General features: G+C 43.5%; 1 protein-coding gene across 3 annotated transcripts in view; it reads right to left on the bottom strand.

Annotated features, from left to right (window-relative positions):
* Positions 1-2,513, bottom strand: part of LOC138167950 (gasdermin-D-like) — a 41,915-nt gene extending 39,402 nt beyond the window's left edge. For all 3 annotated transcript variants that reach the window (XM_069096911.1, XM_069096913.1, XM_069096912.1), the window contains exon 1: positions 2,155-2,513. The gene's annotated coding sequence lies outside the window, so the exon portion shown is untranslated. The remainder of the gene's footprint in view (positions 1-2,154) is intronic.
* Positions 2,514-12,322: the final 9,809 nt, after the last annotated feature.

The raw sequence follows: 12,322 nt of genomic DNA, 5'->3' as shown, positions 1-12,322 counted from the left end.
GGCTTATTTTAGAGGAATCTTACACAGTAAGGGGAGGGCTTATTTTCAGGATAGGTCTTATTATCGGGGAAACACGGTAAGTACCTGCTACCTTTGCCAGCACAAAGGGATCTTCAAATTTAAATTACATTACCATTACAGTCAGTTAAAAAACATGTATTTTGCATCTACTATATGCCAGGCACTGTGCTAAGCACTAGGCATACAAAAAGACAAAAACACAGCCCCTGTCCTTGAAGATTTCACAACCTAATGGGAAAGTTAACGTGCAAACAATTATGTTCTCTCTCTCTCTCTCTCTCTCTCTCTCTCTCTATATATATATATATATATATATATATATATATATATATATATACACACACACACACATATACTTACATATACAAATATATATGATAAATTGGAAATAAACAACAGAGGGAAGGTACTAGGAGAAACGTGAATTAGGGAAAATCTTACTGGAAAAAGTGAAATTTTCTCTGGGACTTGAAACCTGAGAAGCCAAGATTGAGAGTTGAGGAGGGAGAACATTCCAGTCATGAAGGAAAGCCAGAGAAAATGTCCTGAGCCATCAAAGAGTATAGGGCATGGAGTAAAGTATAAGAAAATGAGAAAGATAAAAGGTATCTAGGTTATAAAGGGCTTTAAATGCCAAGCAGAGCATTTTGAATTTGATCTTGGAAGGGTTAGGGAGTCACTGGAGTTTATGGAGTAGAGGGGCGCTGTGGCTGGATCTGCACTATATAAAATGTTAGCTGCTATCATCATTGTTATTAATTACCTCTCCTTCCTCTTGTTGGAAATACCAACTTGGAAAAGCAAAAACACAATTGATACCAAAAATATGATATCAAAAGAAGTTTATTAAGGAGAAATCCAGAGTAATTGAACACCTTCTGGCAAGAAGCCGACTCCATCCTTCTGGAAGGAGAAGTCCTGGATACAAAAGCCAAGCAAACCTTGGTTTGGTGCAAACACTCCCTTCGGAGGATTGATTGGTTCATGCTCTTCTTGGTACCTCTCTATTATACATTATTACTACTAAGGCTCTAATTCTCTTAGACAATATACATATACATGAGGTTCATTAAGCAAGCGCAGTAATAACCCTTCTCCAGTTTAACCTAGATGTGTCCTTATCTGGCATTGTGAGTCCCAATCCACCTGCTGTTGCCAGCTTCTTTTTATTTTACTTTATTTCACTTTTAGTATAATCTAGGAGTTCTATGTGAACTGGGAATCCAACTTCTCCCCAAGTCTGGTCTGCTAACCTTAGGTTTATCAGCAGCCTCATTTCAGCAATTTTGCAGTCCTGTGGAAACTTAACCCTTTGCTACTTACACTCTGCCAAATCTGGAAAAGCTTTCTGTAGCTGCTGCCTCGACCTCACCTTCCCCTCAATCCCTTGCAATCTGCCATCTGTCCTCATCTGAACCGGAAACTTCCCTCTTTCAAGTCTCCAACAGTCATTTAAGTTGGTTCCCATCATTCTTCACCACTCTGTGGTCACCGCCCCACCCCGACCCCACCGGGCCCCCCTTAACCCCCTTCTGTGTGTTCTCTGCTCCTTCAGATTTCATAGCACTGCAAGGAGCAGTGTTGAAGGGTATCTAACATTCAGTGGCTCTTACTATGAGTCAGGTATTATGGTAAGTGCTTTAGAATTACTATCTCACATGAGCCTCACAGCAACTCTGGGAGGTAGGTGCTCTTATAATCCCTATTTGACAGATGAGGAAACTGAGGAAGGCAGAGGTGAAGTGACTTGCCCAAGGCCACACAGCCTATAAATATCTGAATTCACAACGTCCTAATTTCAGATCCAACATTCTATCCACTCTGCCACCTCCCTGCCTACAGAGGAAAAAGGTTCAAGGCAAAAGGTCTTAACCTTTTTTGGGTCAAGGTCACCTTTGGCAGTCTGATGAAGCTTTTGGACCCTTATCAGAATAATGTTTTTAAATACATAAATTAAAATATCTAAGAGTACAAAGGAAACAAATACGGTAAGAAAAGAAAGCAGAGGGAATGGGGAAGGGAGATGTCAGCCCTCGGACTCTAGCTCTCTTTTTAATGCTCCGGGAGCTTTTTACTAAGTGCCTTCCCTCCACAACCCCTCTCTTCCCCGCTTTGCTCCCTCCCGCAACTTACCTTTGCAGTTTTGGGGTCTCAGTGGATGGCGGGTGCGGCTATGGGGAGGGGCGGTGGTATGGGGAGGGGCGGGCCCTATGGGCGAGGAAGGACTTTTGGGAGGGTCGGACGTCTGTCTTCCGGAAGGCTGCGGTTTGTTTACAAGAGAGAGTTTGTGAGCTGCCCTGACCCTCTACCAAAAACTGAAGCTATTTGGATTTTTCTTTCATCATTTTCCTTTTTGTTGCCCCATGTCTAGAAAGGAGGAAATGAGTCGTCAATGTGAGAATTGCCGTTTTCTGTTTTCTGCCCAGGCTTGCCCAGACTAGAGAGAGTCTAGGGTGAGCTTTTTCCGGCTGGCTGTCAGAACCACCCACTGCCTCTGCTCCGCCCCCTCCTTTTGCTCTTATTTCTCCTCCCTCCTTCCTCCATATCGAGTTTACATTTAGCAAAGTAGGGAAATAGCAAGGAGAGAGAATTTTTCACTCATTCATTTCTTGAACATCTGCAGTTGACAGAAAGCTGGGGATGGGATGGGACGGGGAAATAGTAAACATATGGGTTGATAGGTTCCAAAAGATCTTGCCTGATTAGAATCCTCATCTCCATTAGATGTGAGCTCCTGGAAGGCTGGAACTGGCTTTTGCCTTTCTATCTTCAGTAGCTTAGCACCAGTGCTTAGCATACAGTAAGCACTTAAAGAATGCTTATTGACTGACATAATCTAGAAAATGTAAAGCAGGGGCGGCTAGGTGGCGCAGCGAATAGAGCACGGCCGGCCCTAGAGTTGGAGGACCTGAGTTCAAATTCAGCCTCAGACACTTAACACTTACTAGCCATGTGACCTTGGGCAAGTCACATAACCCCAAATGTCCTTCCTTTCCCCTCCAAAAACCTAAAAAAAGAGAGAAAATGTAAAGTATCAGACTTGAATGTTGAAAATCAGTTGGACAAGTGCATGATGGGGAATCTGAGGCTAGAAGGAAGTTCACTTGAAAAAGATCTTAAGATTTTAGTCAACTGAAAGTTCAATATTCGCCTAGAGCCTGATGCGGAAAGAAACAACAAAAAGCTCACGTGATCTTGGGCTGCTATAGGTGGCGGGCTCTTCCTCCTTGGAGGTCTTCCAACAAAGGCTCTTTTATCACCTGCCAGCTATGTTGTTGAGAGTATTAACGTCCTTCTAAGCAGACACTTGTAATTCCCTTCTCTTTCTGACTTGCTATTATTTCTATAGCATTTACTATCCATAGTGAGTCAGCATTATGGAAATTCCCTGTAGCAGCTAGCGGTTCCTGTTAAGTTTTTAGAGGTTTTTCAGAATTTTATAAATTTTCAGTATTTTATAAATATCATCTCAGTCAATCCTCACAAAAACCCTGGGAGGTAGGTACTATTATTATCATCCCTTTTGCCAGGGGAGGAAACTGGCAGGCAGAGGTTAAGTGACTCGTCTAGGGTCACACAGCTAGTATGAATCTGAGGCCAGATTTGGGCTCCAAACTTCCTGACTCCTGGTCCAGTGCTCTAGTCACCCAGTTACCCTTCCCTCTAGAAGCAGCCAATGACACTTTTGGGATTGTTCGGATGCTTAAGAGGTCTTGTTTTTTTTTTTTTTCCTTGCATCAAACCTAGATTTGATTCTGCAACTTTCACCCAGTAACTGGCCCTGTCTTGTGGAGCTGGGCAGAACATGTTTCATCTCTCTTCTACTTGAGAGCCCTTCAAGTATTTCAAGGCAGCTTTTGCATCCCTTCCCTCCAGGTCCTATAACTGGTCCTGGTATATGGTGCCTCCAGTCTCCTCAAACTAGATATCTTCCAACTTGTCAATACTGCCATGGCACAAGGAACTTCTACAATTCAGTAACTGCATGGTAAGGGCTGCTGTGGACTATGATGTCATCACCATGGTAATGATGAATTTATTCCCTACAATAACTAAGTTATTATCTAGCACTTAAAGGCTTGCAAAGAACCTTTACAAATATTGTCTCATTTGGTCCTCAAAACAGCCTTAGGAGGTAGGGGATATTATTATCCCCATTTTAGGGATGAGAACACTGAGGCAAATAGAGATGAAGTGACTCACCCAGGGCCACACAGAGCTAGTGAATGTCTGAGACAGGATTTAAACTCAGGTCTTCCAAGGTCAGCGCTCTGTTTTCTCTGCAACCAATCTAGGCTGGTCTTTGGGCAGGGAAAAAAGACACATAATCTATCACAAAGCCTCTGTGTGCCAGTGTCTTTGAAATGTGACTCCTGGAACGGAACAGTTGGATTCTGGAAATTTAAGTGATCTCTAAGACTCATCTTCCTCTGTTGAAATATGGCCTCAGACACTGAACCCTGCTTGCCTCAGTTTCCACATCTCTAAATTGAACTAAGAAAGAAAGAGCAGAGGGTGGCTAGGTGGCACAGTGAGTAAAGCACTGGCCCGGAGTCGCGAGGACCTGAGTTCCTTCTGGCCTCAGACCCTTAACACGCACAAAAAAAACTAGCCGTGTAACCTTGGGCAAGTTACTTAACCCCAATTGCCCTCCGAAAGGCAAAAAAAAGAAAAGAAAGAAAGAGCAAACTACCTCAGCAACTTTTCCAAGAAAATCCCAAATGGGGTCATGAAGAATCAGACACAAATGAACATGAACAAAGTATTATACTAGGTACTGGAGATACAAAAACAACTAAACTCAAGTTATTTTGAGGAATTTTGTGTTTTCCTGGCTGAGACAGAGCAAGTAAGTGATCAGATAATTTGAGGAGGAAAGAAGCAAAGATGTCATGAAGAATGTTTTAACCTGAGGCAAAGGCAGTTTGTAGTATTGGGTAGTGGTTGCAGGGGCCATTGTTGGGGGAGCTGCATAGAGGACAGTCAGACCTTGAGCATCCTTGGGTCAATAGAAGTGACAGCTCTACCTTTGCCTCTAAAAAGGTTTGGAGGGAAAGGGAAGGCCTGGTGGCCCACAGACTAGGGTGTACTACTACTGAAACCAGGAAGTAGGCATCTTTGACTTTGAAGTGAGAAGAAGGGATGATAGCTGTCATATAGAGGAAGTGTTTCCCATCCAAGAGAAGTTCACTCCAGAGGTTGGGGCTCTGAGACCCAGCTCCATTTACCCTATGCTGCTTATGGCTTTGGGTGAGAGCACTAACCCCCCTGATGGCATCAGGGAAGGAAGGCTTCATGGATGAGGTGGCCCTTGAGCTGAACCCAAAAGAAAATACCAGTTGTATGAAGGTAGAATTGAGGAGAACTGTCTTGAATGCATGGGGTAAGGGTGGGGGGAGGGCAGGGTAACTTGTAAGAATCAAGGGAGTTAAGAGATACAAAAACAAATTCTAAGAGGAGTCAGGAATCCAGTTTGGTTGGGATGCAGAGTGTAGGAAGTGGATTAATGGGAGATAATGTGTAAGGGAACTGGGCATGTTTGCTGTTCCTCAAATATAACACTCCATCTCCCAATTCTGTCCCTTTTCACTGCCTGTCCTCCCATTCTAAAATGTTCTCCCTCTTTACTTCTGCCTCCTGGTTTAAGATTCAGCTGACATCCTACCATCTATAAGAGGTCTCTCCTTCTTCCATCCTCCCTTAATCTCCCCTCCTCCTCCCCAGTACTTTCCATCTGCCCTTACCTTCCATTCATACTGTATTTATCATTCATGTTCGTATTCATTCACATGCTGTCCCATGATGATCTCCTTCAGAGAAAAGACTTTTTTTTTAACCTTTCCTTCATTCTCTACCCCATCGCACAGTGCCTGGAACATAGTAGTCTCTTAATAAATGCCAGTTCCCCAACTAATTGACTGAAATAAGTGTGGAAAGGTAAATAGTTAGACTGTGGAGGGTCTAAAATGTCAGTCTGTGGAGTTGATTTTGTCCCAGAAGCAATAAGGGACAGGTGAGAAGGGCACATATTCCAGCTGTGGGGAATCTCTGGTGCAGATATATGGAGGCCATCACCCCTTCCAGCTGAGCCCCAGTTCCAAGTCACCCCCTCCCCCAGATCTGCAATCTTTCCCTCAGAAGTCCCAGATCCAAAGACCTACCCTCCTCCTTGGTATCCCAGTCTTCAGATCATGAAAGTCTCCATCCATGTTCCTTTTGCCTTTCCTAAGGTGACAATGACCAGTGCTAAAGCCTCCTTCCATTTACCCTAGATCCTCATTCTTTCCTTGATGCCCCTCCCCCATAAACTTCCTTCTTTCTCCTGCCCCTCTCCAGAGGGGGTCATGATGGCTTTTGGAGGAGATCTCAGCCATAGGTCGCTGTGACAGCCCAGAGGCTGTAAGCCACACCTGCAGATGACTGCTGGGGCTCCAGCTGGGGCAGTGGAAAAAACCAGGGCCTCGCCTGAAGGGCTCCCCACAAAGACTAGTTCCTACTTCCCTCCTCCACACTAACTGTTCTTCCCCAGCTTCAAATGCAAACTAGAAGGAACAACAGGTAAACCATTCAACGTCCCCCCTTTGAGTCCTTGGGTAAATAAAATTTACAATACCATATGACGAGAACCCCTCTCCCTCCAGCTGACCATCCTTTGGCATTCACAGAGATGGAGCCATTATGGCTTAGTGGATAGAGTTAGCAAGACCTGGGTTGAAGTCTGACCTCCATCATATACTGAGTGTGTGACCATGGGCAAGTCACTTAACCTTTTATGGCTCTAGGCAACTCTAGGACCAGAAATTGCAGAGAAGATACTAACTTGCATGGGTAGAGGGAGTTCTTTCAGCCAGGAAGTTCCTTATACCAGTAAGATCACAGATTCGCTAAGCCCCTACTGGGGAGTCTCTTTAAGCAAAGATAATGCATTGTCCTTAGCTTACCCACAGTGGGAAAATTTAGTGTTTCTGCTAAGTAGCCTCTTTCAGCAGAGCTGGCCACTCTTCAAGACCACAGGATAAAGCAGAAAGCAGACCTCTTCTGTGGTCAATTGTGTTCTTCCCAGGGCAGGATTTGCCTGGAATGAAGAAAGTCCTGGGTTTGTCAGGCACTTTCCTCAGTGGGACGTGTGGGCTTTTCCCATGTTGCACTGAGGCATGTCTCCCAATGTAGACCTTCCCTCCCTTTGTCCTCAGGCCCAGTAAGTGGAGTACCCTGGTAGAGCCTCTGACTTCTTGAGCCAGGTTCAGGGCTACTTGAAGAGTCCCCAGGTTCCTCTTCCCCAGGAGTCAGCCATGTTCATAGGTAATCTTGTAGACATCCTTCCAGGTGGCCAGCCCCAGGGGTCCTGACTCAACTCTGTTCCTTCTAGCTGAAGCGTGATTGGGAGCTTAATGAGAATCTATTTTAGCAGAGCCATCTGTTCTCAAGCAATCCCCCATATGATTTTTATCTTTTCTTTAAAAAATTTTTCTCTCATTATATTACTTGTTATTCTTCCCCTCCCAGAACACCATCCTTTATAATCAAGTAAGAAAAAAAAGGAAAAGAAAAAAGGTCCACAAAACTAAAAAAAAAAACAAGCAAAAACCAGAAGTCCTTTGTAATATCCCACCCCACATGGACTCACATTTCTGCAAAAGAATGAAGGGAGTTATCTCTTCATAACTCTTCTTTGGAGCCAACAAAATCCACTCAGGTCTGGAGATCTGACATCATCAAAGGAAGCTAGGTGCTCTCTATCCCTTCTTTTAGGTTTCAATACCCAATACACTGGGGTTTTTTTAGTCCTTCTTAGTCTGTCAGTCATTTCCCTGGTGGAGAATTTTGAAGCAGAATGAGAGTTGGGTGGTTCTTCCTTCTCTCCACTGCCTGTTATCATTCTTCCATTTGAGCAATTGATCTTTCTCTTCTTTCAACTTTCTTTTGCCGCTGACCCAGCTTTAAAAAAAACACCCTTTTGTTGTCCTTGGCATTTTGCACCAGGTTTATTTCCCCTGGAACTAACCATGCCACCTCCATATATTCATCCTGGATTACCTGCCTTCTTTCCCATCCTCACCACATACTCTAGGCTGTCCCAAATCTCATCAGCATCCATCATTCTTGCACCATTACTGCAGTACATCCAAACCTTCTCATTTAGGATGACTTTTTGAAACGTGTTTGTCAGCAAGCAGTATTGTCTCATGTAGCAGAGAGAATGAGAATAGAGTAAAACAAATTTAAGGAAAGGGTAACAAGTTAGCCAACCTAGCAGTCATTCCAAGGACACTCAAGGATGAAAATAAATAAAAGAATTTTAAGAAGAAAAATGAAAAAGACATGCAAAAATAATTTTAACAAATAGTTTTCTTCATCAAAGATAGTGAAACCACCACTCTTGACCCTAACACTGAAGTCTTGGACATGCTTGTAAAACAATTAGAAATGACAGTAAAGATAGCAAGGCATGCAGATTGGACACAGTGTTTATAGAGCACATCCATGCTGGAAGCAAGACAATTGTGAGGGCATTGAGGAACCAGGATACAAGTTATCTGGCTGTTTATTTGTTCATTTTGATACAAGTTATGTGAAGGAAGATGTGGGGCATCTCTGTCTTTATTAAATTATCACGTTAAGCTTTATCATCTAGGGTGCTAAGTTAAGGGAGTCAGGAGACAGAGACCTGTTGTCTGTCCTTAGAGTGGGCCGACTTATGGCAAAAAGCGCCAGGGAGAAGTAAAGTCTTGAGCTGAATAAGAAGGAAATTGTGTAGGTGCGTTGTAGATTCCTGGACTAAGGGAGGTAGGGAATGAATCTGAGGAAGAGACTCCTCCCAATTTGTTCTTCAGGCAATCATTTGTACATAGTTGTTCCATGCTGTTTCCCACTTAGATTCTGAGCAGTTTGAGAGCGGGGACTTTTTTTTCTTTTTTCCTATTCCTAAACACTGAGCATGGCCTGGCATGATACATTTCACTGACTGGCCCAGTGATTGGGGTCTTTTGACATTTTGTTGACCTCCCTCCGGGTATACTTTCTCCTCCCTCCAGGCCCAGCTCCCTTCATTTGCCAATCACATTTCCTTGATGAAACTTCTGTACTACTTCTTGCCCACAAATCCTCATTGTTGGTCTTGCTGAAGCCTACTCCTGCCCACTATTTGGATTTGTTCTTTGGCTTATCTGTCATTTTGTTTCTTTAGAAGAACTTTACCAGATGCACATTGTTCTTAAAAAGATAAGATTTTTGTGTCAGGGAATGGCTTAATATGGTTGAAAGCACTGTATAACTTCCCAGATATAATACAGCCTACTGTCCTCCATTTAAATTCTGGGCCTAGCTCAATGTCTATCTAATGGGCATGTTTGGTTTGTATTTTCATACACATATACACACACTATACATAAACACAGGAGGGAGAGTTGCTGCACAGACAGTCCTGCACTCAATGCAGTCTCTGAAGCTGATATCCAACAAAACATGGACTGATTATCTGCTGTTTGGGCTCATTGTGGCCTAACAATGAACACCAAGAAAACAGAGGTCCTCCCCGAGCCAGCACCACACCATGCATACATGGAACCATCAGTTACAGAAAATGGACAAGTTTTGAATACTGTGGACAAGCTCATTTACCTTGGCAGTATACTTTCTAGGGGTATACACATCAATGATGAGGTTCACCCTCACACTGCCAAAGGTAGCTCAATGTTTGGGAGGCTCCAAAGGAAAGTGTGAGAAAGAAGAGGTATTAAACTGACTACCAAACTGACAGTCCACAGAGCCGCTGTGCTGACCTCATAGGTGAATGCCTGTGAAACCTGGACAGTATACCAGTGCCATGCCAGGAAACTGAATCACTTCCATTTGAACAGGAAGATGCTGAAGATCACCTGGCAGGAAAAGATACAAGACACTAACTTCCCTTCATCTATGTGGAAATAGTCTTTATATCTCACAAAACTAAACTGCTAAGCATTCAAACTCTACTGTAGAGAGTGCAACTCTGACAGGCTGGTCACTTTGTTCAAAGGCAAAGCCTACACTTGCCTAAAAGACTGTTTTACAGAGAACTCACACAAGGCAAGTGTTCACACGGTGTTATGGAGAAGCAACACAAGGGTACTCTCAAGGTCTCTCTTAAGAACTTTTGGGATTGATTGTGTGACTTGGGAGACACTGACACAGGACTGCCCAGTATGGAGTGCCCTCATCAGAGAACTGAAGCAGCTCAAAAGAATGGTGATATACACAAGTTTAGAGAATCCACCCCAAAGGGTCACACGGCCTACTTGTTACATAACCTGCTGTAGAGCATCCAAGCTCATATTGGTCTGATCAGCCATAGTAGGATACACTGTACCTTGACTTTAACGTAGTAATGTAACTATACATACACAATTCATATAAAAGTATATATACCTATATTTAGGTATATGTATGTGTATATATGTACACTTACACACACACTTCGTTATTTGCACACATGCTAGTATAGTGAATCCAGAGCTGGCCTTAGAGCCAGGAAGAGCTGGATTCAAGACCTGTCTCTCTCCTGTATTTGCTGTGTGATCCTGGGCAAGTCATGTCACCCCTCGGTGTCTCTAGAAGCTGTCTAAGGTGCTGATCTGCATTGGAAGAGAAAGTTCCTCAGCATTATCTCCTTACATTAATGAAATCCAGGTTCTGGGAAATACACACACACCCACACACCCAAATATTAGAAATAATTCAGAGATTTATAATCTGGGGAATATGTTTCCTTCACCCACTAGGTTTCTGTAATGGTAATGTAATTTGAATTTGAAGATCTCTTTGTGTTCGCAAAGGTAGCAGGTACTTAGCACTTAGTAACTGATAAAGCCTCAGTTGGGGGAACAGAATGTATGAACTCCTGTCTCGTGTTACTAACATAACAGGAAGGGGTTGGCTGAAACAAGAAGCTAATGCTGCATATATAAGAAAGCCCCAGAGAGGCACAGTCAGAATTTCTTGGCACCAGCATCTAGTGGCAGAACAGCTACAGAAGAGACAATGAAGAGCTGAGCCAGAATTTCCTGAGAACTTGTAGTGGTGGAGGTTCTTCTGAACAGGAGCCCAGGAGCCCAAGAGCCTGGAGCCAGAGAGCTAGGAGTTGGGAGTCAGGAGCCAGGAGCCAGGAGCCTGGAGCCCAGAGCCCAGGTGACTAAGGAAGCATGACTGGGATGCTGAGACTTTGTTTGTGGCTTGGTTGAGCCTTGAATTCCCTGGAGCAGAAATTGTGAAGGATATGACATGGACCAGACCCTGTGAACTTCAGTATAGAGCAGGTCCTACCCAGAGAGCTGGACAAGGAACTGGGAGCTGTCTGCCATTGAACCCAGGTGACAGTCTGGTGAATCCAGGTAGAATCTGGGACCATGGAAGGGGATCCAGGGAATCTGAGAACAGGCCCCAAGTCAAGATGAAAAGACCTCTCCCTGGATACTGAGTAAAGATAAAATTGTAGTTTACTAGTGACCTGGGGATTGAGGGTTTTGTGTATGATACTTAGTAATTGATTGCTGAATAAGTGACTAATTGAGTTAATCAAGTTGCCCCTTGAGGGAAGACTTTGACTATTGTATTTTGAGATGATTGTTCTTTGATAAGACTTTGAATAAGTGACTGATTGATTTAACTTAAGAGTGTCCCATGAGTGGAAGACTTTGACTATTGTACTTCAGAGATTGTTATTTGTTCTAAATATTGTGGCCACTTTGGTGAAAACTATGTGGCCATTTTAATGATAAGGTGTTGTGAATACTATATTGTGATTTTCTGTGATAAGTTGTAATATTGTGAATGTGTACCTTGATTTTCTGTGAATGTTTTGCTTTGATTTGTTATGGAATAAATATAGTGTTCACTATACTGGGTAATCGGAATCTTAAAACCTGTTCACAGCAGTAGTTCTGGAAAGCTTCTGTGCATGGCATTACAATTTCTCATTCACCTTCTTTGGTTCATCTTCCCTAGTGGACACATTCCAGGTGCTAAAGGTCCTTTATCTCTGGCACTTTTTGCAGGCTGCTGCTGAAATGCCAGGGCTCATTTTTTCTCTTTGCCATGTGTGCTTTGCCTTCCTCTGTTGAGGACCACAGGCCAGTGAGACTGACCCTGATGGCTGAATAAGCCCCCTCAGGTGAAGGGCTTGCTGCCAGGCCTTGATCAGTTCCCCATCCCCCAGGGAAGAGTTCTAGCATGCAGGTGTGAGGATTGGATCCTCAAGATAGGAGTGGTGTTTTCATACACACACACACACACACACACACACACACACACACACACACACACA

The sequence above is a fragment of the Petaurus breviceps genome, unplaced genomic scaffold, assembly GCF_028583685.1.
Source record: "Petaurus breviceps papuanus isolate PSGF00001 unplaced genomic scaffold, PetGlider_PUasm1.0 339, whole genome shotgun sequence".
Taxonomy (NCBI): domain Eukaryota; kingdom Metazoa; phylum Chordata; class Mammalia; order Diprotodontia; family Petauridae; genus Petaurus; species Petaurus breviceps.
Note: the sequence above shows the minus strand (reverse complement) of the source record. Positions and strands in the feature narration are given on the sequence as shown.